Below are 27,261 nucleotides of genomic sequence, written 5' to 3' on the forward strand. Positions count from 1 at the left end.
CTCTTTTGATGTGATTTCCTTAGTTCTTTGAACATATTTAAAATAGCTGATTTAACTTCTTTGTCTCATAATTACAATGTCAGGATTTTTTCAGAGACATTTTCTGTTCATTTTTTTTCTCCTTGTATGGGACATATGTTTTCGTTCCCTTCAAGCCTCATAAGTTTTTGTTGAAAACTCAACATTTTGAATATTATAATGTAACTCTGGAATAGTTTCTTCTCCTCCTACAGAATTTGTTATCACTGCTTGTTTGTGTTTTATGTTTTAGTGACTTTTCTGAACTAATTTTTAAAGTCTGTATTCTTTGCTGTTTGTGGCTCCTGACATCTGTTCTGTAATGTTATTAGTCAGGTGATGATTAGACAGATAGTTCTTTAAATACCTGAAACAAAGAATGTTCTAGTCTTTGTAGATCTACTCCATGTGTTTAGGGTACATCTCAAACTCTTAGCCAAGAAGTTTCCAACTCTGTCGTAGCTCTCACTTCCTGTTTGTCCAGATTCTGAAAGTTATCCAGATATGAGACCTTAGACCTTCTCAGTTCTTCTCTGAGCATGATTTTAACCCTGAACATGCATTTGGTCTCTATATTCCCTGGAATGTCACAGAACTTTTCAAGGCTCTTCTTTTTCAAAGCACCACATCCCCCCAGCCTTAGTCTGTTGTTTGTCTTTCCCACTGTTATCTTTTGCTCTGGGAAGCAAAGACTAAAACATTTTCCTGAAAATATTTTCCACAAATGTCCCCTGGATAGCTTTATCGTTAGAGTTAGTCAGAAAGAAACAGACCTTTCTGAGCCAGTCTTCTAAGAAGTCCCCCGGACAAAGAAACTAAGGACAAATCTTTGGAAATGACATCAGTTGTGGTCCCTTGGACACTGGTAGAATGCAAGCTGTTACTTTCCAGCCTACTGATGAACTGGAGCACAGAACTGGGTCAGTGGATGGTGGTGGTGGATGGGGATAGGGTAAGTTATACTATCATGGTACTTGCTGTCCTTACTGAGATTCAGTGAGTTCTATAAGCAGTCCTTGAATTGCTGCAGGCTTTTTGTTCATTTTCAGGTTCTGAAAAGGGTTAATGTTGCCAGTTTTCTAGTTATTTTTATGTAGGGGCAAATTTTGGAGTTTTTTACCTCTCTCTCTCTCTTTTTTTTTTTTTTTTTTTTTTTTTTTTTTGCAAACATCCCCCTACCCCCGCCGTCTTGTATGTTCTTGCATGTTGTTCACTGTTTCCATTAAAGCCCCTGAAATTAATCATACTTACTTTAAATTTTAAACTTATCTTCTGATAGATTTCACATCTGGGTCGTGTCTGAATCTGGTTCTGTTGTTTACTTTGTCTTTCAGACTGTGTTTTTCTTGCCTTTTAGTGTACCTGTAATTTTTTTCTTGAAAGCTGGATATGTTCTATTAGTAATAAATATTGACTTTTATTTTTATATTTATTTTTCACATGTAGCACTTTATTTTTTGTTTGTTTTATTGAGGTATAATTAACATATAGTACTGTATAAGTTTAAGGTGTACAGAAAAAATAACTTGATATATGTATTGTGTAAAGATTACCATAGCAAGTTTAGTTAACATTGATCACCTTATTTAGTTGAAAAAAAAAAAAAGATAAACAGGCTTTTAATGTGAGGATTTACGTTCATTTGGCTAGGACTTGGGTTGTATTTAGTGTTTGCTATACCCGTAGGTGACAGAGACTTTAAATTCCTCTAGTGTCATTTTTGGCTCTTCTGTTAACTTTGAGTTTCCTAAGTATTCCCTCTCAGAGACACTCTGTGTCTCTCTGCTCTTTTAGCTGTAATCCACATTATTATGTGGAGCCTGTTAGTGTGGTGGTAATATACGAGAAAGGGGAAGCACTGTATAATCTTATGATTAAATCTGCTTTTAGTTGACCTGTGTTTCTGGGTTTGGCTTTGACCTTCACCAGTGTTTCTTCAGTGGTAAAGGTCTCTCCGTCACCCTAACACACACACCTTAAGGAAGACAGGAAAACTGGAGGGAGCCAAAAGGGTCTTTTATCAGCTCAGAGAAGGCTCTAGTAAAATCTCCAGCCTTGGATAGTACACCTTTGTTTCGTAGAATGCTCTGGGCATATTTCACTGTGATGAATCTTTTTTCTGTCCAGAGCCATTAAAAGCTCTTTCTCTGAACTTCACCCATCAGAACCCAGCTGGGACCCTGGTAAAGCCTCCTAAAGTGTCAGGACTCCCTGATTGAGGCCCCAGGAGTGCTTATTTCCACACTAGTCCACAATGAGCCCCCAGCAATTCTTTAAAATTACCACTTAAGTTTTTGTACCAGTTTTGTCTTCGTCTCCAAATAGGTAGATGCTGGCTATAATTTCGTTTAATTTCCCTTTCTCTCCAGATTGTCTTCAAGCTTGGTTAACTGATGGGTCCAGGAAGCTTCACTGATTTTCAGTTTGTTTAGCTTTTGTTGTTGTTGTTGTTGTTATAAGCATAAGAGTGATGACTTCTAAGCTCTTCACATGTCAGAACTAGAAACAGAAGTTTGTGCATTTATTTTTTAATATCTTATCTTCCCATGCTTTTATTGGGGGTAATTTCTATCATTTTCACTTCAAGTCCACTTATCTTTTCTTCAATATCTTGTCTGATGGTGAGTCATCCTGTGAATTTAAAATGTGCAATATTGTGTTTTCCACCTTCAGAATTTCCATTTGGTTCTTTTTTATATCTTCCATTTTTTTTTTTTTTAATTTATTTTTTTGGGACAGAGAGAGACAGAGCATGAACGGGGGAGGGGCAGAGAGAGAGGGAGACACAGAATCGGAAACAGGCTCCAGGCTCCGAGCCATCAGCCCAGAGCCTGATGCGGGGCTCGAACTCACGGACCGCGAGATCGTGACCTGGCTGAAGTCGGACGCTTAACCGACTGCGCCATCCAGGCGCCCCTTACATTTTTTCATTTACTATATAAATGCTTTTGTTTAAATGCTTGAGCATATTTAGGATATTTATGATTGCCATTTCAAATTCGTTTTGTGCTATTTCCATTATCTACGCCAGTTCTTAGTTTATTTTTATTGACTAGTTTTCCTTGTGATTATGAATTAAAATGTATGCTACTGTCTTGCACATCTGTTCTAGAAGTGTGTTTAGTCAGACCATTCATTTATTTGCTCATGAACCCATTCCCATTACTTCTTCTGAAAAGCCGTCTTTTTATGCTTTGTTAGAGCATATTTACAGTAGTAACCTTTACATTAGGACGAGTTTAATCTTAATATTAGGCTCTAACTCTGTCTCAGTGTTCAACAAGGTCTTTGTATTCTATGTGAGTTCTGGAAGTTTCTACATATAAATTTCCAACGATTTTTGTTTTGTTTTACTTCAGCCAATAAAATATTTCCCTTTGACAGTGGGATAACTAGTATTTATCTGAAGACTCAAGAAACTTCCTATAAAGACTGCTAGAGACCTTTTTCACTGTGGTTCCCTCCTATCCAGTACGTTGTCCCATAGATTACAGCTAATTTTTTTAAATATAATTTATTGTCAGGTTAGCTAACATACATTGTGTACCGTGTGCTCTTGGTTTTGGGGGTAGATTCCCATGATTCATCGCTTACATACAATACTCAGTGCTCATCCCAACAAGTGCCCTCCTCAGTGCCCATCACCATTTTCTCCTCTCCCCCATCCTCCCCATCAACCCTCAGTTTGTTCTCTGTATTTAAGAGTTTCTTATGGGTTTGCCCCTTCTCTGTTTGAATCTGTTTTTCCCCTTCCCTTCCCCCATGGTCTTCTGTTAAGTTTCTTAAGTTCCACATATGAGTGAAAACATATGATATCTGTCTTTCTCTGACTGATTTATTTCACTTAGAATAATACCCTCCAATTCCATCCACATTGCTGCAAATGGCCAGATTTCATTCTTTCTCATTGCTAAATAGTTTTGCATTGTATATATAAACCATTATATATACCATTCATCCATTCATCAGTTGATGGACATTTAGGCTCTTTCCATAATTTGGCTATTGTTGAAAGCGCTGTTATAAACATTGGGGTACCTGTGCCTCTATGCATCAGCACTCCTGTATCCTTTGGATAAATTCCTAGTAGTGCTATTGCTGGATCATAGGGTAGTTCTATTTTTAATTTTTTGAGGAACCTCCACATCGTTTTCCAGAGCAGCTGCACCAGTTTGCATTCCCACCAACAGTGCAAGAGTTCCCCTTTCTCCACATCTGCACCAGCATCTTTTGTTTCCTGACTTGTTCATTTTAGCCACTCTGAGCAGTGTGAGGTGGTATCTCAATGTGGTTTTGATTTATATTTGCCAATTTACAGCTGATTTAGCTTCCCTAAAGTCTAATCACTATCCCTTCAATATATCAAGACCTTCTTTCTCCGCTTGGCGCCCTCCTTCTCATGCTGTTGTCCTGAAGTTGTCTTCAGATGGGAAGTCGTGTCAATTTTAAGGTGTATCATTTATTTTTCTTCCCTCAAGGATCACAGTCCTTCACTGCTTCTTGTTCAAATGTATCAAAATAATTGTTTCCTGTTTTCAGTCAAGTTTTCTAATTATTTATTGCAAGAGGGCAAGTTTCATACTAGTTACTCCTTCATAGTCAGAAGCAAAAGTTCTAAATTATGCTTCAATGTCACTGGATTTCCATAATGTAAACTGCCATAAATTCGGGGGCACCATGGAATTGCACAGTAACTTTAACTTTATGGAGATTTATTGGATAAGTTCTAAGGAACTTGTTAGTTTCTTTATTCTCCGCCAATTTTATTCCTAAAAGTAATTTCTTAATTTTGTGGGTGTTGGAGTTCTGTGCGTATTCACATAATACTGTTTTTAATTATTCAATTACTTGGCAATGGATGGCTTTCAGTCCCGACATTTCTTAGCATACTTTCAAAATTAACAAAAATAGATTGAAGTTAACAGGAACAATAAATTAATGGATATTTATGGAACCCAAATTATGTGCCAGGCAGTGAGCTTGACTATTTACATACTTTATTTTATTGAAACTCTACACTGTCTTTAATGGCTGTTGTTATAATTGTACCTGAAATCACATATGAGAGAACAGTTAAGGTAGGTATTATTTTTACAACCACTTTACCCACAAGGCACAAAATGCTTAGAAAGATTGTATGTTCTCTAGGATAAGGATATGAACTGAGGTTTATCCCAGGAAAGTATAAATAAATGCTAATTTATCTTTGAAAAAGAAAACAATGTGAATTTAATATGTATGACTTAGGACATTCCTGAAAAAGTAACCTTAAAAGCTAAAGCTAGAAGCTTTTTCAGGAGTATGAAAAACATTTTTCAGTTAAAATTACTTTCAATATCCTTTTGAGATTTCAAAGGCTCATCTTAGAAACATGTAGCCTATCTCACTGTCTTTTATTTATTTTCATTTTATAGTTATTGACATCATTATTTTGTGAGGACAAATATTTCTTCATTTATAATTCCTTTATATATATAAATATTTATTTATAATCAAGCTCACCACCATTTGTATTTCTCCAAAGATCTCCCTATCATTACAATCTGTTCTGTTTTACTCCAGACATGGATTTATTTATATTCCGGCACCTCCCAATTCACTTTGCACATACTGTAGTGGTATTCATTATGCATTTGTTGAATAAATGAGTAAATGCAATAAATAAGTAATGAAAGCCCGAAGTCCCTTGTCTGCTCTCCAAGTTCCCTATGCCAATTACTTACTCTTTGCTCGCCACAGAATTCAACATCACTAAATCACTTACAGTGTGAACGAGTTATTGCACTTCCATAGAGAATCTCAATTCTTACATTTATTCATTTTTCCTCCCCTCTTTTCTTTACTCTTACTTTTCTACATTACAGATGTGCACACACATACACACCTAAAGCATACATATGCTCACAGTTTCCTTGTAATTGTGTGTTATAAGTTTTTATTCACTCTTTCATAATGGAAAACTCCTTGCAGACAGGAAACATAATTTTCTCCATCCAGCACTTCACTCCTTATTTACAATGAATGGAATCAATGTGTTCAGCAAAGATTGCCCACTCCCAAAGAAAATGCTATCTAAAATGATTTCTTGATTGTTTAGCAGAGTACTATATACTACCAATATGTTTGTGTTTAAGGATTTTTGCTGCAACTCTTACTGCTGAAGTATTTGTACATGTGTGTAAATACATAAACACACATATATGTATTCATATACTTAATTATCACCAAACACTGTCTGCACATTTTACTTTATACTCATTCTCTTTTATAATACAAATAAGCAGACACAATCCCAATTTCTAGAAATGTAAATTATAATATGAAGAGACTTTCTGTTTAACTCTGACATAATGATGTAATATAAAGAGAGAACATCCAAAATATTGTTCACATAGTTCAGAATAGAGTGATTAGAACTAACTAATGTTAGTAAAATATTCTGTTGTAAACTATTATTTTAATTATATATTCATATATATGTACATATATATTTATATATTTTGGAAGCATAATACTGGAAATGTGGAAGAGGTTGTAACATAAAATTGAAGACATGAGTTTGGATACTAGTCCTGGGTTTAAATGTTACCTCTGGACATGTAAGCTATAGAGTCTTGGGGAAGTTACAGAAACTCTCTGATCCTCAGAGATAATACCTTTTTCATGGCACTATTTTGATGATTGAATGGCAAAAAGCAATTTCCCCCCAAATATTACTTCCCCCTACATACCTCCCTAGTCGTTACCTTATTTTCACATCACCTGTTCATAATTCTATGAATGCACTCACATTTTTTTATTTAAAAAGAAAACTATAAAGAGAAGCAGTATTTTTCTAATTCATGTGGAAACACGTACATATTAATAGAAGAAATGTTTGTGTACCTTTGATACACATACAACTGTACTTGGGTTACCCTAAGACAATACTAAATTATAATGACTTGGAAGTAAATATGACATATTAAACTACTGCTCAGTAAATTGTGATTGTAATTATTATTCACAATTAAAATAGTACAATAATGATAAATTCTATTGTATTAGAAATATTTTTAGAGAGATAAGATTTCACTCTGGTTGTTAAGTAGAGAAATTTGGTAAATTGGTGCCAGTGATTCAGGGAGCATTCTGATTTCATTTAATCAAAATCTGATGTAATGTTGTGTCCCAATTTTGGCTCTAAATTATATCAGAAGGGAAATGGGTTTGGTCAAAGGAGGTGAGCAGATTGCATTTCTAGTAAGTTTCTAGGTGGTACTGATGCTGCTGGTTCTCCGTTCACACTTTGAGAACTACTGCTCTAAGTAATTTAGTCCATCTTTCTCTGTTGTTCATTTGCACAGTTATTTTTGTCCTTTGTGTGGGTGTAAATCTACACCTAGAGGTATTAAATCCACAGAAAGTAATAGGAGACTATTTTACGGTAAGGGACTTCCATAAATAATCTACACTGGGTTAGTCCTGTTTTTCTTGACTTTGGCAATCCAGCTTACCCACCCTAGCTCACTAGTCCTAATGATCTTGAATCTCAAGACAAATCTGCTAGATCTACTTCTACCTACAGGAGTTATAAAATTACGAGTCCTTTATCATTGGGAAAGACCAAGTAGCATCACGTTTATGAAAGGATGGAAATGTTTGTGTGCTGCAGATGGTTTAGGCTTTGATGAGACTCTGTCACTAAATAACTTGTCCACTGACACATAAAGGTCTGAATCATGTCCTCCCACCACCCCTTTCTCCCCCCACCCATTGCAATACATCATGAAGCCTTCCCTGCTTTTAAATGTATTTTTTAAATGTTTATTCATTTAGTTATTTTTGAGAGAGAGAGAGAGAGAGCGCCCAAGCGGGAAGAAGCAGAGAGACAGAGGGAGAAACAGAATCCGAAGCAGGACCCAGGCTCTGTGCTGTCAGCGCGGAGCCCGATGCAGGGCTCGAACCCAGGAACTGTGAGATCATGACCTGAGCTGAAGTTGGATGCTTGACCAGCTGAGCCACCCAGATTCCCCTTTTTAATGTATTTTTTAATCTGTCAAGGGCTTTAAGAAGATTGAAGGACACCCTGGGGGAATGATGACTTTGACTCCTGGCCTGAGCCCTTCACTCAATGCTGCCTCCTGCCCCATCTTCCTAGTCCTCACTACTGGTTCTACAAAAAATATTCTATTTGAAATTTACATGTTTTTGTAATACCTTGCATTGTGTTTTTAAATCCATTTTTCCTTAACTGATCCCTTGATTTCTGGCCCTTGGGATATTGGGAATTATTGCCATACAAATGCTGTTAACTGTGTTTCCAGCCTTTCTTTACCTGATCTTTTTCTAATGTTTTTATGTCTTATAATATCAATTGTCTCTAGCTAGCTATCATTTTTCTAAAAATCTATCTAGTTTTATATTCTCTAGTAGTGATCTAGAGTGAACTTCTGCCATTGATTCTTTCAAACTAGGTCCATATTTCATTGTCACATTTGATTTTTGACTTATATAATGTTTGATAAATTTGTATAATGTTTTTGCAGGATTTCTAAAATTTTAGCTAATGATTATTCTTTCTTTCATTCATTTTTTCACTTTTTTCTTAATAATGTTATGACCTGGATTTACTTTTGTTGGTCATTTGAATTGACTTACGTAGCTTATAATTTTTGTATTTGTGATCATCTGAATACCCTCTTTTAAGTTTTTTATTTGCAATTATGTATTTGTTTATGTTGGCATGTAATTATAATTTTTTTATATTTTAGTACATGCTCTTATACTATATGCTTAAATAGCCAGGTCTTCAGTTTTTCCAAAAGACAAGACATACAGACAACTGTATGATGGTCAGCAACTAAAGTCATTACTAACTTATGAGTCTTGAGCAGTCATTTTTTGTAACCACCACTGATTTAATAGTAAAAAGAGTAATTGTGTTAGATGCATTGAGAGCTTTTACTTGAAGATAACTGCTGCCCCTCGTTTCAATCTCTTGTCCTCTCTTCTAGGTCTTCTTCCTTTCCTTAACTGTCAGTGCCTTCAGAAGACCCTCTGCTGTCAAGCTTCCTAACTCCCTCACCAAACCCTGCTCTCTCACGGAGTTGAATCCACTTTTAGGAACTTTTTCTGAAATTCGTTGATGCTTCCATCAAAATCTATCAGTCCTTTGCCTTTCCTCTTGACTGTGCCAGTGTATCAGTTAAATTATCTGATGTATATTTTTGTAAGCAAAAGTAGATGCTTAATCACTTGGGCATAAGGATGCCATTTTATTGAACACAAGGGCAAGAAATGTGACAGGACTTCTCAAGGACTGGCTAGAATCAGGAACTGAAAAGCTATTGATTCTTCAATAACATAACATTTTGTTATGTTTAGAAAACATGGTCAAATTTGTTCATTCATGTCTGTAGACAACTTTTTGTTCCTGCATGCATGTGTTCACACCAGAACTCTCAATTTCATGTTTGTTACACATCAATGGGATGCAGACTTTGGCCCTTGTTTGTATTAGTTGTCTGGCCCTTTATCAATAAGCCCTTTATCAATAAGGGGAAAAGGATGTGTAGTCCAACTGTCATTGTCAAAAGAGTGATCCCTGAGGGTAAGGATAAGTCAGATGATTGTGGATTTCTCAGTCATGGAAAACCAATGGTATTTAGGTTCTATTTTTAAATGTACATAGGAATTTTAATATAAAAATAAAACTTGCATATGATAAAACATATTCAGGTAGATCATTATGATACCAAATGAAAATAAAATATACCATTCCTAAAGTAACCACTTTTAATTTTTTTTAATTTGATTATTTTCTTTTTACATATTTTATAAACTTAACATAGAGAAATAAGGCTTAGTGTTCAGCTTAACTATTTTCCCAGAGTGAACATACCCATGCTATCAAAATCCAGATCAGGAATTAGAACATTACCAGCACCACAAAAATCTTCCTTGTAGTTTTTCTCTGTCATCACAAAATGTAACTACTACTTTGTATTCTAATATCCAAGATGAGTTTTGCCTGTTTTAAAATTTTTCATAGATGCAACTATACATTTTTGGTTGATTGGTCTGATTCTTTGACTAAACATTATGTCTTAGGGTTTTGTCTGTATTATTATGTCATTGTAATTTGTATTTTTAATGCTGTAAAAGTATCCAGTTTTTGATAATACTGTATTTATGTGGCCTAATGTCCATGAGCATTTACATTTGTTTCCAGGTTTTGGTAATTTCTAATAATACAGCTCTGAACATTCTCATGCATTTGATTCCCTTTACAGATAGACACATTCTTGTTGGATGTTCTTCTAGAAGACATACTGCTAAGTAATAGAGTATGCATATATTAAATAGTGGCAAAGAGCTTTCTAAAATAGTATACCAGTTCACACCCATACCATTAGCATATGAGAATTCTTGGTTTTCTACATAGTAGACAACATATGGTATTGTTAGCCTTTTTTGTTTTAGCCTTTGGTCTGTATAATCATATTACCTTGTGGTTTTAATTTATATGTTCTTGATGATGATAATTGAACATCTTTTCATTTATATGTATGTACATACATATACATGTAACATATATATACATATATACATATATATGTATACGATGTATATATACGTTACACGTATGTATGTATAGTGACAGTTCAAAAATTTTGCTGATCTTTAATTTATTTCCCTGTATTTATATATATATACATATAAATACATGTATATATACACATGTATGCATATACACATATATTCATATATGCAAGTGTGCGTGTGTGTGTCCATATGAAGGAATGCATTCCATATATAGATCTTATGTCAGATAGATGTATGGAAAATACAACTTGTAAATTTGTGGCTTGCTTTTTCACTGTGGAGATTATCCATCCTTAAGTTTACAAAATTAGATCTTTATCTTTCATGAAGTCCAATTTATTGGTGTTTGAACATAATTATGGTAGGTTCTTTTGGTGTCTTGTTAAAGAAACTCTGACCACCGGAGTCATGGAGATATACCCTTTGGTTATCTTCCAGATGAGTTTTATTTTAGTTTTCATGTTTAGGTCTATAGTTATTTTGTGTGTATTTTGTGAAAGGAACACAAATTATTTTTTCCACGTGAATACCCCAGACCCAGAATCACTTTTAAAAAGGCAATTATTTAAAGTTTATTCATTTATTTTGAGAGAGAAAGAGAGAGCAGGGGTGGGGCAGAGACAGGGAGAAACAGAATCCCAAGCAGGCTCCACGCTGTCAGTGAACTGTGAGATCATGATCAGAGCCAAGTTCCAACTGAGCCACCCAGGTAAGCCTAAAAAAGCTATTATTTTACAGTGCATTGCACTCTCACCTTTGTTACGAATAAAGTGACCATATATGTGTGGATCTGATTATCAGATCTGTTGTTTTGTTGGCATATTTGCATATCCTAGTACCAATACCACATTGTCTTAATTATTGCCGTCTTAAATATTGCCATCTGGTACCATAATCCTTTTGTCTTTGTTTTTAACAACGTCCTTGGCTATCCTTGCCTTTGCATTACCATATTTTGGAGTCTATGATCAATTTCTTTCATAAATACCTGCTGAGGTATTGAGAGATTGTATCAGAATTGTAGGTAAATGTCAATAAAGACTTAGATTTTATCGTACCAAGTCTTGCCATCCGTAAGTATGGTATATCCTTCATTACCTCATGCCTTCATCAATGGCTGATAGTATTTAATCAATTTACTGTCCAAGAAAATATTAATATTTGAGTGCTAAAACTGGCTTCATACACCTCAACCCAAACAAGATTGTGAAATATGGATTCCAGATACCTAGTTTAGCTCTAGTAGAATGGGATTGAAAGTGATGGTAAGGAGATGAAGAGGACAAGATTTTCCACCTTTTTCTTACCATAACAAATAACTAATTTTCTCAACTGCTTTAATTTTGTAATGTCCTTAACTTGATGTTTTGAGGTAGTTGTTTTTGTATTTTCCTAACTGTAAAACAGATTTATATTCCCTCTTTATCCTACATCTGGGATTTTTTTAAAGGCTATGTTTAATGTATAAATCACAAAAATTCATGTTGGAATGAAATATAGAGTTTGATTCCTGTGGTAACAAGGAAGGGGAGGGAAACTCTGTTTCTCACCAAATACTCATGTAGCTAAATGGATTAGGTTATGGTTGATGGAAAAATGTTTTTCAGGCTTCCAAACCAAGAGTGACTTTTTTGATAGATCTAATCTCAAAGTGAGAGATTTCAGGAAAGAGAAAATTATTTTAGGCATGAAAAGAAGGCATTACATATTAGTTTGTTGGATTTGATTTCCAAGTGAGGATTTTCACATCAAGAAAAGTAAGATCTATGTATATTCATCATCAGCGTCATCATTATCATTTCTCTATCATCATTCTTTTTAATATTGGGTAAGGATATTTACAGTATATTTCTATCCCATTATCTTCAGTTCGCTGTAAGATCAAATGTGTTTCATAGCTGACACATCTGAGAAAAAAAGACCGGTAACCTGGGAGCTAAAATACATCTGAAAATATAATTCTAAAACAGTATTTGTCTTCTTTTATAATAGAATCACCAAGAGTTATAATAGAAAAGAAAGTGTTCATTGACAAAGAGTTCTTGATTCCCTCACATTTAGCAATTTTGGGCAAATGATGGATTGAAGGTTTGGGTAGCTTTAGATCTAAAAGATTTATGTAATGAATAATTATTCTGACTTTTAGCTTTATATATAGTCTTCAGGTCAAGTGAAATGGCTGCTTTCACAAATGTTATACAACGCCAAATTGTTTCATGGTGATGGAAATGTGTTTAATAAATACATTGTCAGGAATTATTTAGATATAATAATAATGACAATAACAATTATAATAACTAATATTCAACTAATATTCATAACAGTTATAATAACAGCTAATCTACTATATTCATGTTCATGATGGGCTATGTACTTTTCTTGCCCTATAAAAAACTTATGAAGTAGGTACAAGAGTACTACTTTTTTTTTTTTAATTTTTTTTTTTTTAACGTTTATTTATTTTTGAGACAGAGAGAGACAGAGCATGAACAGGGGAGGGTCAGAGAGAGAGGGAGACACAGAATCTGAAACAGGCTCCAGGCTCTGAGCTGTCAGCACAGAGCCCGACGCGGGGCTCGAACTCATGGACCGTGAGATCATGACCTGAGCCGAAGTCGGACGCTCAACCGACTGAGCCACCCAGGCACCCCACAAGAGTACTACTTTTAATGTTTGTTTATTTTTGAGAGAGAGAGCGCGCAAGCAGGGGAAGGGCAGAGAGAGAGAGAAGGAGACACAGAATCTGAAACAGGATTCAGGCTCCGAACTGTCAGCACAGAGCTAGACACGGGGCTTGAACTGAAACCATGAGATCATGACCTGAGCCAAAGTTGGACCCTTTACCGACTGAGCCACCTAGGCGCCCCTGTACAGGAGTATTTCTATTTCACTAGTAATGAGCAGGCCAGGGTTTCAGTCAGTAAAGGGCATAATGACAAATTCAAATTCAGGTTTATCCCTCTAAACGACTATGCTTTTTAACATTCTACTGTATTCCATGGGCACTAACACCAAGTACTTATCTGACTTCTTGTAGTGAATTTCCAAGTGACAGCATGTTTATACATGTAACACACATGTCTTTTCACCATTTGAGAGGCAGATTCCTTTTGTTTTTCATTATTAAGAGCAAAGCTGCTGTGAAAAAGTATGTACAAGTGTTTGTGTTAACATATATCTTATTTTCTCTTGGGTAAATATCTAGGAGTAAAATTCTTAGTAATTAGGAAAATGCATATTTTACATGTTAATATAGTGCCGGCCTGTTTTGCAGAGGGGCTGTACCATTTAGCATTCCCAGCAGCAACACATGAGAGTTCCTGTGGCTCCATATTCTTAGCAACATTTGATACTGTCATCCTTTTAAAAATTTTAGCCCATTGAGTGGGTGTATAGGAGTATTACGTTGTGGTTTCACCTTTGAATTTCACTAATGACTAATAATGTTGAGAATATTGAGATGCCATTTGTAATTGTATTTAGTTTGTGTGTTCAAGTTTGTTGCCTATATTTTATTGAGTTATGTGTCTTCTTACTGAGTTTTAAGAATCTTTTTATATTCTAGATACAAGGCTTTTATCATTTATGATTTGCATAAATTCTTTTCCTCTCCCATTCTGTGGCTTGTCTTTCCTTTTTATTTATTTTTAATTTATTTTTATTTGAGAGAGAGAGCATGGAAGTGGGGGAGAGTAGCAAAGGAAGAGAGGGAGAGAATCCTAAGTAGTCTCCACACTAAGGGCAGAGCTCAACACAGGGTTGGATCCCACGACCCTGGGATCATGACCTGAGGTGGAATCAGGAGTTGGACACTCAACTGACTGAGTCACCCAGGTGTCCCTGTCTTTTCTTTTTAAAGAGTGCCTTTTGAAGAAGAACATATTTTTTTCATGTTTATTTATTTTTGAGAGAAAATGACAGGCAGAGAACAAGGGAGGGACAGAAAGAGAGCGGAAGACACAGAATCGGAAGCAGACTCCAGGTTCTAAGCTGTCAGCACAGAGCCCAACACGGTGCTCAAACCCACAAACTATGAGATCATGACCTGAGCTGAAATCAGGCACTTAACCGACTGAGCCACCCAGGTGTTCAGAAGAAGAACATATTTTAATTTTGATGACATCTAATTTACCATTTTTATCTTTATAGTGTGGACTTAGCATGTCCAATCTAAGAAATATTTGCCTAAACCAAGGTCATAAATACTTTCTACTATGTTTTCTTTTGGAAATGTTCTGTTTCCACCTGTAATATTTTAGTTTATGGTCCATTTGAAGTTAATATTTGTCTATCATCGAGGGTAAGGATCAAGATTGAATTTTTTTGTATATGGATATCCAGTAGCTCCCACACCATTTGTCAAACTATTCTTTCCCAAATGAATTACCTGGTCACCTTTGGGAAAAATCAAATGACTTATTTCTGGACTGTACCTCTGTAGTAAGCCTCATAACCACATAGCACAAGTCCTTCACCTCTGTTACTCATTTTTCAAATTTGCTTTAGCTGTGGCTTTTACATTTCCATATAAAATTTAGAACTGATTTATTAAGTTCTACACAATTCCTGAAGGGATTTTGATTGATTTAATGTTGAATCTATAGACCATATTGGAGAGAGTCAACATCATAATACGTAGCCTTCCGATCCATGAACATGGTTCACTTCTGCATTTATTTAGGTTTTGTCTAATTATTCTTAGCAGTATTTTGTAGTTTCAGCATACACGTCTTGAACATGCCTTGCCAAATTTATTTCTGAGCATTTTAGTTTTAGGGTCCCCAAGAAATAGCAATTTTTAAATATATATCTAAACTTTGAATTGATTTTTTAGGACACAGAGATATAATTTATTTGCATATTGACCTTATATTTTGAGCTCTTGCTAAACTCACCTTACTTTTCTTAGCTTTTTTTTAAGGGTCCTTAGCATTTTCTGCATTGATAAATGTATTTGGATATAGTTAAATGAAGGTATATCCGTTTCTCATGAACCATTACAGGCATTTTTTGCTTAGTTAGGTTGCATGGAATATCAGGTAGGTTTTTCTTGCAGATGTGAATGGACATGCAGACTGCAGATAATAAAAAAAAAGTGATTCATTTTCCTATTTCTTAAAGAGAATACTAAATAATTTAGCTGTAACTTAGCTGAGTATTCTTACCCTTCTTTGTCTAAAATGCTATATATCATCCCACAGCCAACTGCTTTTGTTATAGAACGTGATTAAGTAGACTGATATCAGGAAAACTCTGCTTGTATAGCAATGTAATGTATATAAAGTACACAGCCCTGCTCTCAATATGGATCCTGTAGAGCAGCATTCATGTGATAGGCTATTTTACACAGATTCTTCTATTAAATGGGATTTATTAGCACTGTGACTTACTTTATAAATACTTATTTCAAACTGAACTTTTACTTATACATGTAAGCACATGTAATTATATTTACATTTACATGCATAAACTAAGTCTACCAAGGTATGTTCTATTGTAAGTTTATAGGTTCACAATTACAAGACACTGTAAATTATTTTCAGTTTATCAGTTAAAGTAAAACATAAGATTCTACTTGGGAGATTTGAGAGATTTTGTTCATTCTGTATTAACAATAGTTACTTTTTGTTTTTTTTTTAATTTTTTAAATCTTTTTAATGTTTATTTTTGAGAAAGAGTGAGAGAGTGATCAGTGGAGGGACAGAGAGAGAGGGAGACGGAATCCGAAGCAGACTCCAGTCTCTGAGCTGTCAGTGCAGACACTAATGCAGGGCTCGAACACACAAACCATGAGATCATGACCTGACCTGAGTTGAAGTCAGATGCTTAACCAACTGAACCACCAAGGTGCCCCAGTTTTTGTTTTTGTTTTAATGTTTTTATTTTATTTTTGAGACAGAGGGCTAGTTAAGGAGGGACAGAGAGAGAGAGAGAAAGACAGGATCCAAAGCAGGATCCATGCTGTCAGCACAGAGCCCAATGGGGGGTTCAACTCATGAAAGGTGAGATCATGACCTGACCTGAAGTCAGACGCTCAACCGACTGAGACACCCAGGCACCCCAACAATAGTTACGTTTACTGATTGCTTGTCATGTGCCAAGATCTGTTCTAAGTTGATGTTGTTGTTTTTTTTTTTTTTATGTTAATTATTGTGCTGTTATTATCTTCAGTTTCTATATGATGATTCTCAGGCCCAGAGAATTCCAGTAATTTGTCCAAGGGTCACACTGCTAAACAACAGTGAAGCAGGATATGACACTTGAGGTTGCCATCTTTAATTCTACACTATGTTTTAATTGGGTAGACTTAATTATAGGCATCATTCATGTGCAAATGGCTCATGGTGTCTTCATAATGTGTCAACTTGGCTCAGCTAAACCACATCTCTCAGAATTCCATTTCTTGCATGTTTCCAGTTCATGTGGGCCATAATGGAGGTTCTTATTAGAAAGCTGAGGAGCAAAAGTAAAGCAGTAGCCATTTTGACATATTGTCACTTATTTGCTCCTTCAGCTCTCATCCTGAAATAGCAGATGGGCCCACAGCTGCTCTTCCTTCTCCCTGGTTCCTCCTTCACTTTCTCCTACTCTGGGCTATATCTATGTGGGTTTAACTCCGTGATGAAGGGTTCTGGCTTTTGCTGGACACCCACACCATCAAAATCAAAGTCAGCAAGAATTTGTGCCAACCTAGTACCAGTCCTCATGAGCTACAGCTCACGCTTGTGGATCTCAGCTTGCTAGATTTCCCCCATTTTACAATCTTCCTTTCCCAGTGGTCTCCATCAGACGTCAAGACGACAGCCTTATGGAGTTTGCTTACCCAGCTTCCACAATTAAGTAAGGTCAAATGCCTTGAGATATTATCATTGTTATTACATCATTTCTGTTGTATAAATTTCCATTATAAATATTATATATAATCATTGTTAGATGCATATATAATTTTATAATGTATTACTATAATTTTATACTGGATAATTGTTATATGTATGTATAAGTGTGTGTGTGTGGGTGAGTGGGTGGGTGTGTGTGCATGTGTGTGTGTATGCCTTAGTGATTTTTCATCTCTGATTAAACACTGACTGATAGATTAATCTGTAGCAATTTAAAAAAATCAACGAAAATTTTTATATCAAAGGAATTATATCAAGTGTCCAGTTAAGTGCCAGTGTTGTATACTGGTTAGAAAAAGTAGAACAAGGGCTGTGCAGTCAGATTGGTTTCAAAAACTCAGACTTATGTGCCATGTGACCCTGGACAAGTTATATAACTGCTCTGAGCTTATTTTCCTCATTGCCAAAATAAGATCATTGTAAGAACTACCAGAGATAACAGATCAAGTGCCTAATACTTACCCAAGCACTTAAAGAAATGATAGATACAATTACTTGTATTGTTGTGACTGTCAGAATTAGTACTAAAGACATGGGTAATTTCACCTCTATGAAATCATCTATCCATATAACAATATTTAAGGAGACACAATGATAACAGTATTTTCTCTCTGGCAGAATCATAATAGCACTTTATTCCAGTCAGGGCATATTGTTACTGAAGGACTAAAAATGCTTTTAAGAGGAAGACCAATCTGTATGCGTAAATAAAATTAATAATAGAATTTTAAAAAGTAACACTTCTTAAATGTCTGTGAAAGAATCCCATTCACATTTTAGAAGTGAGTTATAGTTCACATGCAAGAAAAGAAAGATACAGATGTCAAATTTTGCTGCATTTAACAGTTGTATACACCCAAAAACAAGGCAAAGAACTTTATGATTATCCTCCTGCCCTTTTCTAGTCGGTTTCCTTACTGAGGCCACCCAGTCTAATTTTTCTCATGAAAGATTATTGATGCCAGCTCTTCAACTTCATAGAAATCACTTATTAGAATATGTATACTTTTGTGTCTGGCCTCCATCATGCCACATAATGTTGCGATTCTTCCATTTTGCTGCATGTATCAGTCATTGTTCCTTTTTATTGTTGACTAGTATTCCACTCTATGAATATGCTACACATTGTGAATACCATTCTTCTGAAGATAGACATTTGGATTGTTTTTAGTTTTTAGCTATTATATATAAATAAGGCTGCTAAGAACATTCTTCAGCAAATTATTTCTGGATGTGTCGTCATGTCTGCTGAGTGAAGATCTAAGTGTGGAGTTTTTGTGTCATAAGGTATGGTATACTTTATAAGAAACGTGTATCTTAAGTTGTTGTAATATTTTATGCTTCCGTGTATGAAAGCTTCTGTTACTCCACCTGCTTACCCACATTTGTTATTGTCAGCCTTTTAAATCCAACCATTTAAGTGTATACAAAATGGAATCTAATTCAGGTTTCGGTTTACATGCGCTTGATGACTGATGGTGTTGACCATTTTTTTCACTTGTTTACTGGACATTTGTACATCTTCTGTTGTAAAGTGTCTATTCAGACATAGGCACCGGTTTTTTTTTTGTTTGTTATTTTTCTTCTTATAATTGATTTCTAGCAGTTTAAAAAATACATACTGTGGACATAAGTCCCTTGTCAGATGTATATATTGGAGATATTTTCTGTAAATCTGTATCCTCCATTTTTATTTTCTTTTTAAATTTTTTTTTTAACGTTTATTTCCTATTGAGAAACAGAGAGAGACAGGGAATGAGCATGGGAGGGGCAGAGATAGGGGGAGGCACAGAATCTGAAGCAGGCTCCAGGCTCCATGCTGCCAACGCAGAGCCAGACGTGAGGCTCACAAATCATGAGATCATGACCTGAGCCAAAGTTGGACGCTTAACTGACTGAGCCCCTCAGGCGCCCCTATTTTCTTAATTGTATTATTTTGATGAAGTGCTATTTATCCATTTTAAACGGATTTCTAAAAAACAATTTGTTTGTTTTAGAGAGAGAGAGTGTGGGGGAGAAGGGCAGAGGGAGAGAATGAGAGAAGAATCTTAAGCAGGACCCACACTCAGTGTGGAGTTCGATGTGAGGCTGGGTCGCACGACCCTGAGATCATGACCTGAGCCGAAATTAAGAGTAGGATGCTCAACCGACTGAGCCATCCAGGTGCCCCTCCAGGTGCCCCATTTTAAAAGACTTTCATGGTTAGTGTTTTATGTGTCCTAGAGATCATAAAGATACTTCCAAGAGACTTTATGGCTCTAAATTTCATAATTAATTCATGATTCTTCTCTTTTTTTAAATGATCTAATTAAATTAATTTTGGGTGTAAGATAGCGATCAGTGTTCATTGTTTTCCTTACATATATCCATCTTTTCCAACAGTGTTCATTAACAAGTTGTCCTTTTCTTACAGAAAGGATTTGGAGCTTTGTCAATAGTCATTTGGCAAAATATGTGTGGGTATCTCTGTATTCTGTTACATTGATCTGTTTACTTACACTAGTAGAACAGTATCTTCATTACTAAACCTTCATACACAGTCATGAAATTGTTGGTAAAAGTCAACATTGTACTTCTCTTTCAAGATGCTTTGGGTATCTTGTATTGTTAGCATTTCATAATAAATTTTGGAACCAGCTTGTCAATTTCTTTAAAAATCCTATTATGATTTTGGTTGGGATTCAGTTCAACCAGTTGTTGGTTTTGGTGAGAAAAGTAAGTGGTGTGTTTTAATCCATACTATGGTATATTTCTCTGTTCATTTAGATCATCTTTGGTTTTTCTCAACAATGTTTTGCAGTGTAGAGATCTTAATTTATGTCTAGGTATTTGGTATTTAGACATGCAAATGGTATGTTAAAATTTTATTTCCCAGTTCACTAATAAGATATAGAGCTATGATTGAATTTTGATTATTGTCTTTAGATCACTTTGCCTTGCTAAAGTCACTAATTCCAGTATTTAAAAAAACATTATTGGTGTTTTCTATATGCAAAATTACATCATATATAAATAATAAAAATCTTAATGTTGACTTTCTTTTTTATTTCTTTTTCCTGTTTTATTTTAGTGGCTAGACTCCTAGTACAATGTTGAATAGAAGTGGTGAGAAAAGTTATCCTTGTTTTTTTTGTTATGTTAGGGACAAAGCCTTCAATGTTTCACATTTAAGTAGAGGTTTAAGGTTTTTATCAGTGCTATTTATCAGATTCAAGACTTATGTTTCTATTTATATTTTCCTGAAAAGTTTTTTCATTCCAATTATTATAATGATGTTGTGTTTCGCTTTCTCCTTTTATCTGATAACAGTGTTATTTACATTGATTAATTTTCTGATGTTAAATTAACCTTGTATTCTTGGAATAAATTCTACATATTTATGATATATTATGTTTTCATATATTGTTAGGTGTTATTTACTAGTATTGCCTTAAGCATTTTGTATTTATGATCATGAGTGATAAACAGTCTACCATTATTTTGTCAAGTTTTGATATCAGTTATACTAATCCCATAAATCAAGTTGAACTATTTCTTCTTGCTTTTAATTTGAAAGAGTTACGTAAGATTGGTATTATTTCTATCCTAAATGTTTAATAGAATTTATAAGTGAAAGGATCTAGAACCAGAGATTTCTGTGGAATTATTATGTTTTTATTTTAATTCCACTTATTTAGCATATAGTGTTATAGTGATTCAACAATTCCGTGCATCACCTGGTGTTCATCATGACAAGTGTACTCCTTAATCCCCATCACCTATTTAATCCATCACACCACCCCTGCCCCTATGGTAATTGTCAATTTGTTCTCTATAATTAAGAGTCCATTTCAGGGCACCTGGGTGGCTCAGACGGTTAAGCATCTGACTCTTGGTTTTGATTCAGGTCATGATCTCATGGTTTGTGAGTTTGAACCTCAAATCGGGCTCTGCACTGATGGTGCAGAACTTCCTTGGGATTCTCTCTTTCCCTCTCTCTCTCTGCTCCTCCCCTACTCATGCTCTCTCTCTCTCTTTCTCTCTCAAAAAAAAAAGAGTCTGTTTCTTAATTTGTCTCTTTCTTATTTTCTCCTTTGCTCATTTGTTTTCTCTCTTGAATTCCACATATGAATGAAATCATGTGGTATTCATCTTTGTCTGACTTATTTCACCAATTTCACTTATTTCTCTTGCTTCATCCATGTTGCTGCAAATGGCAAGCTTTCATTTATTGCTGAGTAATATTCCATCATATATATATATATATATATATATATATATACCTACACACACACACACACACACATACATACATACATACAACATCTTCTTTATCCATTTGTCAGTCGATGGTCACTTGGGCTGTTTCCATAGTTTGGGTATTGTAGATAATGCTGCTATAAAGGTGCATGTACCTAATTGAATTAGTATTTTTGTATATTTTAGGTAAATACCTAGTAGTACAATTGCTCTATCATAGAATAGTTCTATTTTTAACTTTTTGAGGATCCTCCATACCGTTTTCCAGTGTGGCTGAACCAGTTTGCATTTCCACCAACACTACAAGAGAGTCCACCTTTCTCCACATCCTCATCAATACCTGTTATTCCTTGTGTTGTTGCTATTAGCCATTCTGACAGGTGTAAAGTGATATCTGACTGTAGTTTTGATTTGTATTCCCCTGATGATCAGTACTGTTGAGTATCTTTTCGTGTATCTGTTCGCCATCTGGATGTCTTCCTTTGGAAAATGTCTATTCATGTCTTCTGCCCATTTTGTAATTGGATTATTTGATTTTTCGATATTAAGTTTTACAAGTTTCATACGAAACTTGTAGTATTTTGGATACTAACCCTTCATCATATATGTCATTTTGCAGATCAAGTATCATGATACACCACATTAATAAAAGGAAGGATAAGAACCATATGATCATTTCAAAGGATAAGAACCATGTGATCATTTGACAAAGTAAAACCCTGAACAAAATGAAGATAGGTGGGACATATGTCAAAGTAATAAAGGCCATATGTGAAAAATGTACCACTAATATCATCCTCAATGGGGAAAAACTGAGAACTTTTGCTCTACTGTTAGGAGGAAGATAGGATGTCTGCTGTCACCACTGTTATTAAATATAGTACCGGAGGTCTTAGACCTGCTATCAGACAACAAAAAGAAAAAAAATTCATCCAAATCAGCAAGGAAGAAGTAAAACTTTCACTACTTGTAGATGGCATGATATTCTATATAGATAACCCTACAGACTCCACCAAAACACTGCTAGAACTGATACACTAATTCACTAACATCACAGGATACATAATCAACATACAGAAATCTGTTGCATTTTTATACACCAGTAATGAAGCTGCAGAAAGAGAAATTAAGGAATCTACCCCATTTATAATTGCACCAAAAACAGTATGATACCTAAGAATAAACCTAACCACAGAGGTTTAAGACCTGTACTCTAAACACTATAAAACACTGATGAAAGAAGTTGAAGAGGACACAAAGAAATGTAAAGACATTTTATGCTCATGGATTGGAAGAAAAAAATATTGTTAAAATGTCTGTACTACCCAAATCAATCCACACATTTAATTCAATCCCTATCCAAATACCTACAGCATTCTTCACAGAGCTAGAACAAACAATCCTAAAATTTGTATGGAACCACAAAAGACCCAGAATAGCCAAAGCAACCTTCAAAAAGAAAAGCAAAACTGGAGGCATCACAGCTCCAGACTTAAAGTTATATTACAAAGCTGTAGTGATCAAACGCTATGGTACTGGCACAAAAACAGACACATACATAGATCAATAGAACAGAATAGAAAACCCCAGAAATGAACCCACAACTGTATGGCCAATTAATCTTCAACAAACCAGGAAAGAATATCTAATGGGAAAAAGACAATCTCTTCAATAAATGTTGTTGGGAAAACTGGAGAGCTACTTAAAAACTTAAAAAAAAAAAAAAAAAGAAAAGAAAAAGAACTTAGTGCCAAAAGCGTAGAAGGAAGGAAACTTGGAGACCTGAAAAGTTAAAAAGATACTTGCTAAATGAAATGTGTTGCAATGTAATGTGAGCACATCTAGTAACTCTAAGACCTTGGTAAAGGCTATAAAATTTATGAACAAAAATTAATATGTTCAAATTTCTTGTGGAAACCAGTGAGAGAACTTGTTTCCAGGTCATAGCTGAGGCAAGCGCAAGGTAGAATCAGTTTGGGCAGACGAGAAGACTGACTTCTCTCTGACATTGGACATTGCTATTTCATAAATATACAATCAGCCGTTAATACATTTTGTGATGAAAAAGTGGGGGAAAACGTCTTTCACTCCTTTCTTTCTCCTAACCCCTTCCTAGCTGTATTAGGTTAGCATAATGGCTCTTCCACAATATTTTGAAAATATTTAGCTATTTCATGAACTATTTAGAAGCTTAATTGTAGGAACAATTAGCTGCCGAAAGGAGTGTTTCAAAAATGTTTTATTTTATCTAAATTCTGAATATTTACAAAGTTAGGAAAAATACATGTAACAAAATAAACATGACCCATATTTTCCATTGCTCTGGAGATCTCATGCTATTTGCTTTCTTTCTTTACCTCATTTCTCCTTCTTCTCCTTTTTTGCTCCTTTCTGCCTCTGAACTTACAACTTTATTGATTTTATTAAAATTATACCTGCAGAGTGTAAACAGTTAAATAATTAAACAATGATACAGTGATTGCAAGATCAAAATAAAAATGACAATAAATTACATTATAAACTCTACCCACCACTAAGAACATTAGGTGATTATCATTTAATATTTTACCTGTAGAAAGGTAAATAGATATTAAGCAGGCATACAATTACTGTTGTTTTTAATTTAGGAGCACTAATTTTAAAGTTAATAGCAGATAAAAACCTCTCTTAAAATTGAGTAAATAAATTAATTCCAAAGAATTTGTTTTTCATTACCGGAAATATTTCACAAATGATCCATTAGATTTAAAAAAGAGATTATAGGAGCAACTGGGTGGCTCAGTCAGTTCAGTGTTTGACTCTATTTCAGCTCCGGTCATGATCTCAGGGTCGTACGATGAAGTCCAGTGTTGGGCTGTGCTGAGAATGGAGCCTGCTTAAGAATCTCTCTCTCTCTCTCTCTCTCTCTCTCTCGCTCTCGCTCTCACTCTCACTCTCATTTTCTCCCCCCTTCCCAGCCACTCTCCCCCTGTTGTGTGCTATCCTTCTCTCTAAAATAAAAGGGAGAGAGAGAGAGGGAGAGATTATAAAATGCATTAGTAGTTGGATTCTATTCTTTACCTTTTATTTCCCTATCATGAACAATAAAGACTTAGGTATTCCCACAGGTTTCTTTTTCACCCACAACTGTTTTTGTTTTTGTTGTAAATAACTGAATGATGTTTACAGTGCAGATAATATTCTTGGTTTATATTTGCTTTCGCTCAACATTTGTAGATGTCGCTCTTTTATCTTCTGGCATCCAGTCCTGCCACAGATGTGATAGCCAGCTTGCCTGATATTTCTCCATTATAATTTAGTTTGTTTTCCTCTCTCAGTGCTTAAAGAATTCTTTTCTTTCTTTCTTTCTTTCTTTCTTTCTTTCTTTCTCTCTTTCTTTTCTTCTTCTTCTTCTTCTTCTTCTTCTTCTTGTAATCTTTGGGATGCTAACTAAGCTATTTCTAAGTGTGAAGTATCTGCATCAACTTTTCTCTGAAATATCATGGGTTATTAAGTTTGTAGTTTTTCTTCATTGAAAGAAAAAAAGAATTCTTCCATATTTCTATCTCCTTTGCTGACTTCTTTAGTTTCCTATTAAGTAATGTCACTGTAATTCAAGCCCTTTTGACTTTTTCATTTGTGTTCACTTTGCTTACCTTAACAGTTCCTTTTATGTCAACAATCCAGTTTTTTGTATGGCTTCTATTTGGCTCCTTCCTATTTTTTAATTTATTGATTAGCTCTGCTATGATGACACCATTTTACCTTTCAGTGTTTGCTTGGGGGGGTCTGAGAATATGATTTTAATCTCATACTGTCATTTTATTGTTGTTGTATATGCTCTTTTATTAAATTTGTGTTCTTATTAATTTGTCCTCTTTTTGTGAAGCACTTGTGAGGAACTTCATTCTGTTTGTTGAGATTTTAATTTTTGCTCTATCAGGTTACTTACTTTCCTACTATGTCATACTTACCCTCTGTTTTTATTTCTCTATCCTTCCTTCCCTCCCTCCGTTCTTTTTTTTTCTTTCTTGCTCTCTCTCGCTCTCTCGTAGTGTATTTGCTTTCTTGCCATGTTTCTTTCATATTGTTTATGCTTAGGATATTCTGTCCATAAATTCTTTTGCTCGTAGTTAGAGTGAATGGATCTTGACTCCTCTCCTCTAGTATCTAGTTTATGTTCCCCTCCAAGCTGGAGATGAAAGTTGGAGATTGTGTTATCTTAACCATGTTTCTGCAGATTGAGATGGAGCGGTAGGATAAGGGATGTGAAGGTGAGGGGAGTCAGGAGAACTCAGTGGAGAATTTTTAGTGTTTGTTTTTTAATTTATTTTGATAGAGACTGTGAGCAGAGGAGGGGCAGAGAGAGAGGAAGAGAGAGAATCCCTAGGAGGCTCCATGCTCAGTCCGGAGCCCGATGCAGGTCTCAGTCCCACTACCATGAGATCATGACCTACATGGAAATCAAGAGTCAGAAGACTGAGCCATCCAGGTGCCCTGAGAAGATTTGGGCTGAAGTCCTGAAGCACATCTCCATCTATCTAATTGGATGTTTTTCTCATGGCGGGACTACCCTTGGGTTTGGACCTTTTTCTCATCTGATATGTACCCCTGGAGTCTTTAACTGATTGAATCATTCTCTTTGTTTTCTTCCTCATGTCCACCATTAGATTCATTACTCCTCAGGACAGAAAGAACAAATGGCTGTCCACTCACTTGCTTCATTCCAGATTTTGGAAAGAATTTATAGTGAATAGTCATGGGATTTTGTTTACTCATTAGTAAAGGGGCTAAAGCATGAGAGCAGTGTTAGGAATCAAGTGGCCTTTGTCCTGTCACCAATATTATCTGCTAAAGAGCCTTCTGTGTTTTTCCCCCTTGTCTACAAGTTGTTCAAGCATATTCTGCTAGGTTATCCCCTTTTTCTTGTTTGTATTTTTGTTTTGCTGCTATTTTTTTTTTTGAGAGGGTGGTAGTTCATTTTTTGTGTGCACATTAGAGAATGGTAATTCTGTGTAGCCCTTTTTTTTAATACTCATCACTTACATATAACACCCAGTGCTCATCCAAGTAAGTGTCCTCCTTAATGTGTCTTGCCCATTTAGCCCATCCCCCCACCGAACACCCCCCCAGCAACCCTCAATTTGTTCTCTGTACTTAACAGTCACTTATGGTTTATCTCCCTCTCTGTTTTTATATTATTTTTGCTTCACTTCCCCTATCAGAACCTAGAACTACTTAAAACATTTGTGAAAAATATAGGTTAATTTCTTTTTAAAATTTTTTTAACGTTTATTTGTTTTTGAGACAGAGAGAGACAGAGCATGAACAGGTGAGGAGCAGAGAGAGAGGGAGACACAGAATCTGAAACAGGCTCCAGGCTCTGAGCTGTCAGCACAGAGCCCGACGCGGGGCTCGAACTCATGGTCCGTGAGATCATGACCTGAGCCGAAGTCGGACGCTTAACCGACCAAGCCACCCAGGCGCCCCTCTTTTTTTTATTTAAAAAAGTGATACAGCCGTTTTCATCTTTTTCCTTTCA

This window comes from Panthera uncia, chromosome A2, assembly GCF_023721935.1.
Source record: "Panthera uncia isolate 11264 chromosome A2, Puncia_PCG_1.0, whole genome shotgun sequence".
In the NCBI taxonomy this organism is placed as follows: domain Eukaryota; kingdom Metazoa; phylum Chordata; class Mammalia; order Carnivora; family Felidae; genus Panthera; species Panthera uncia.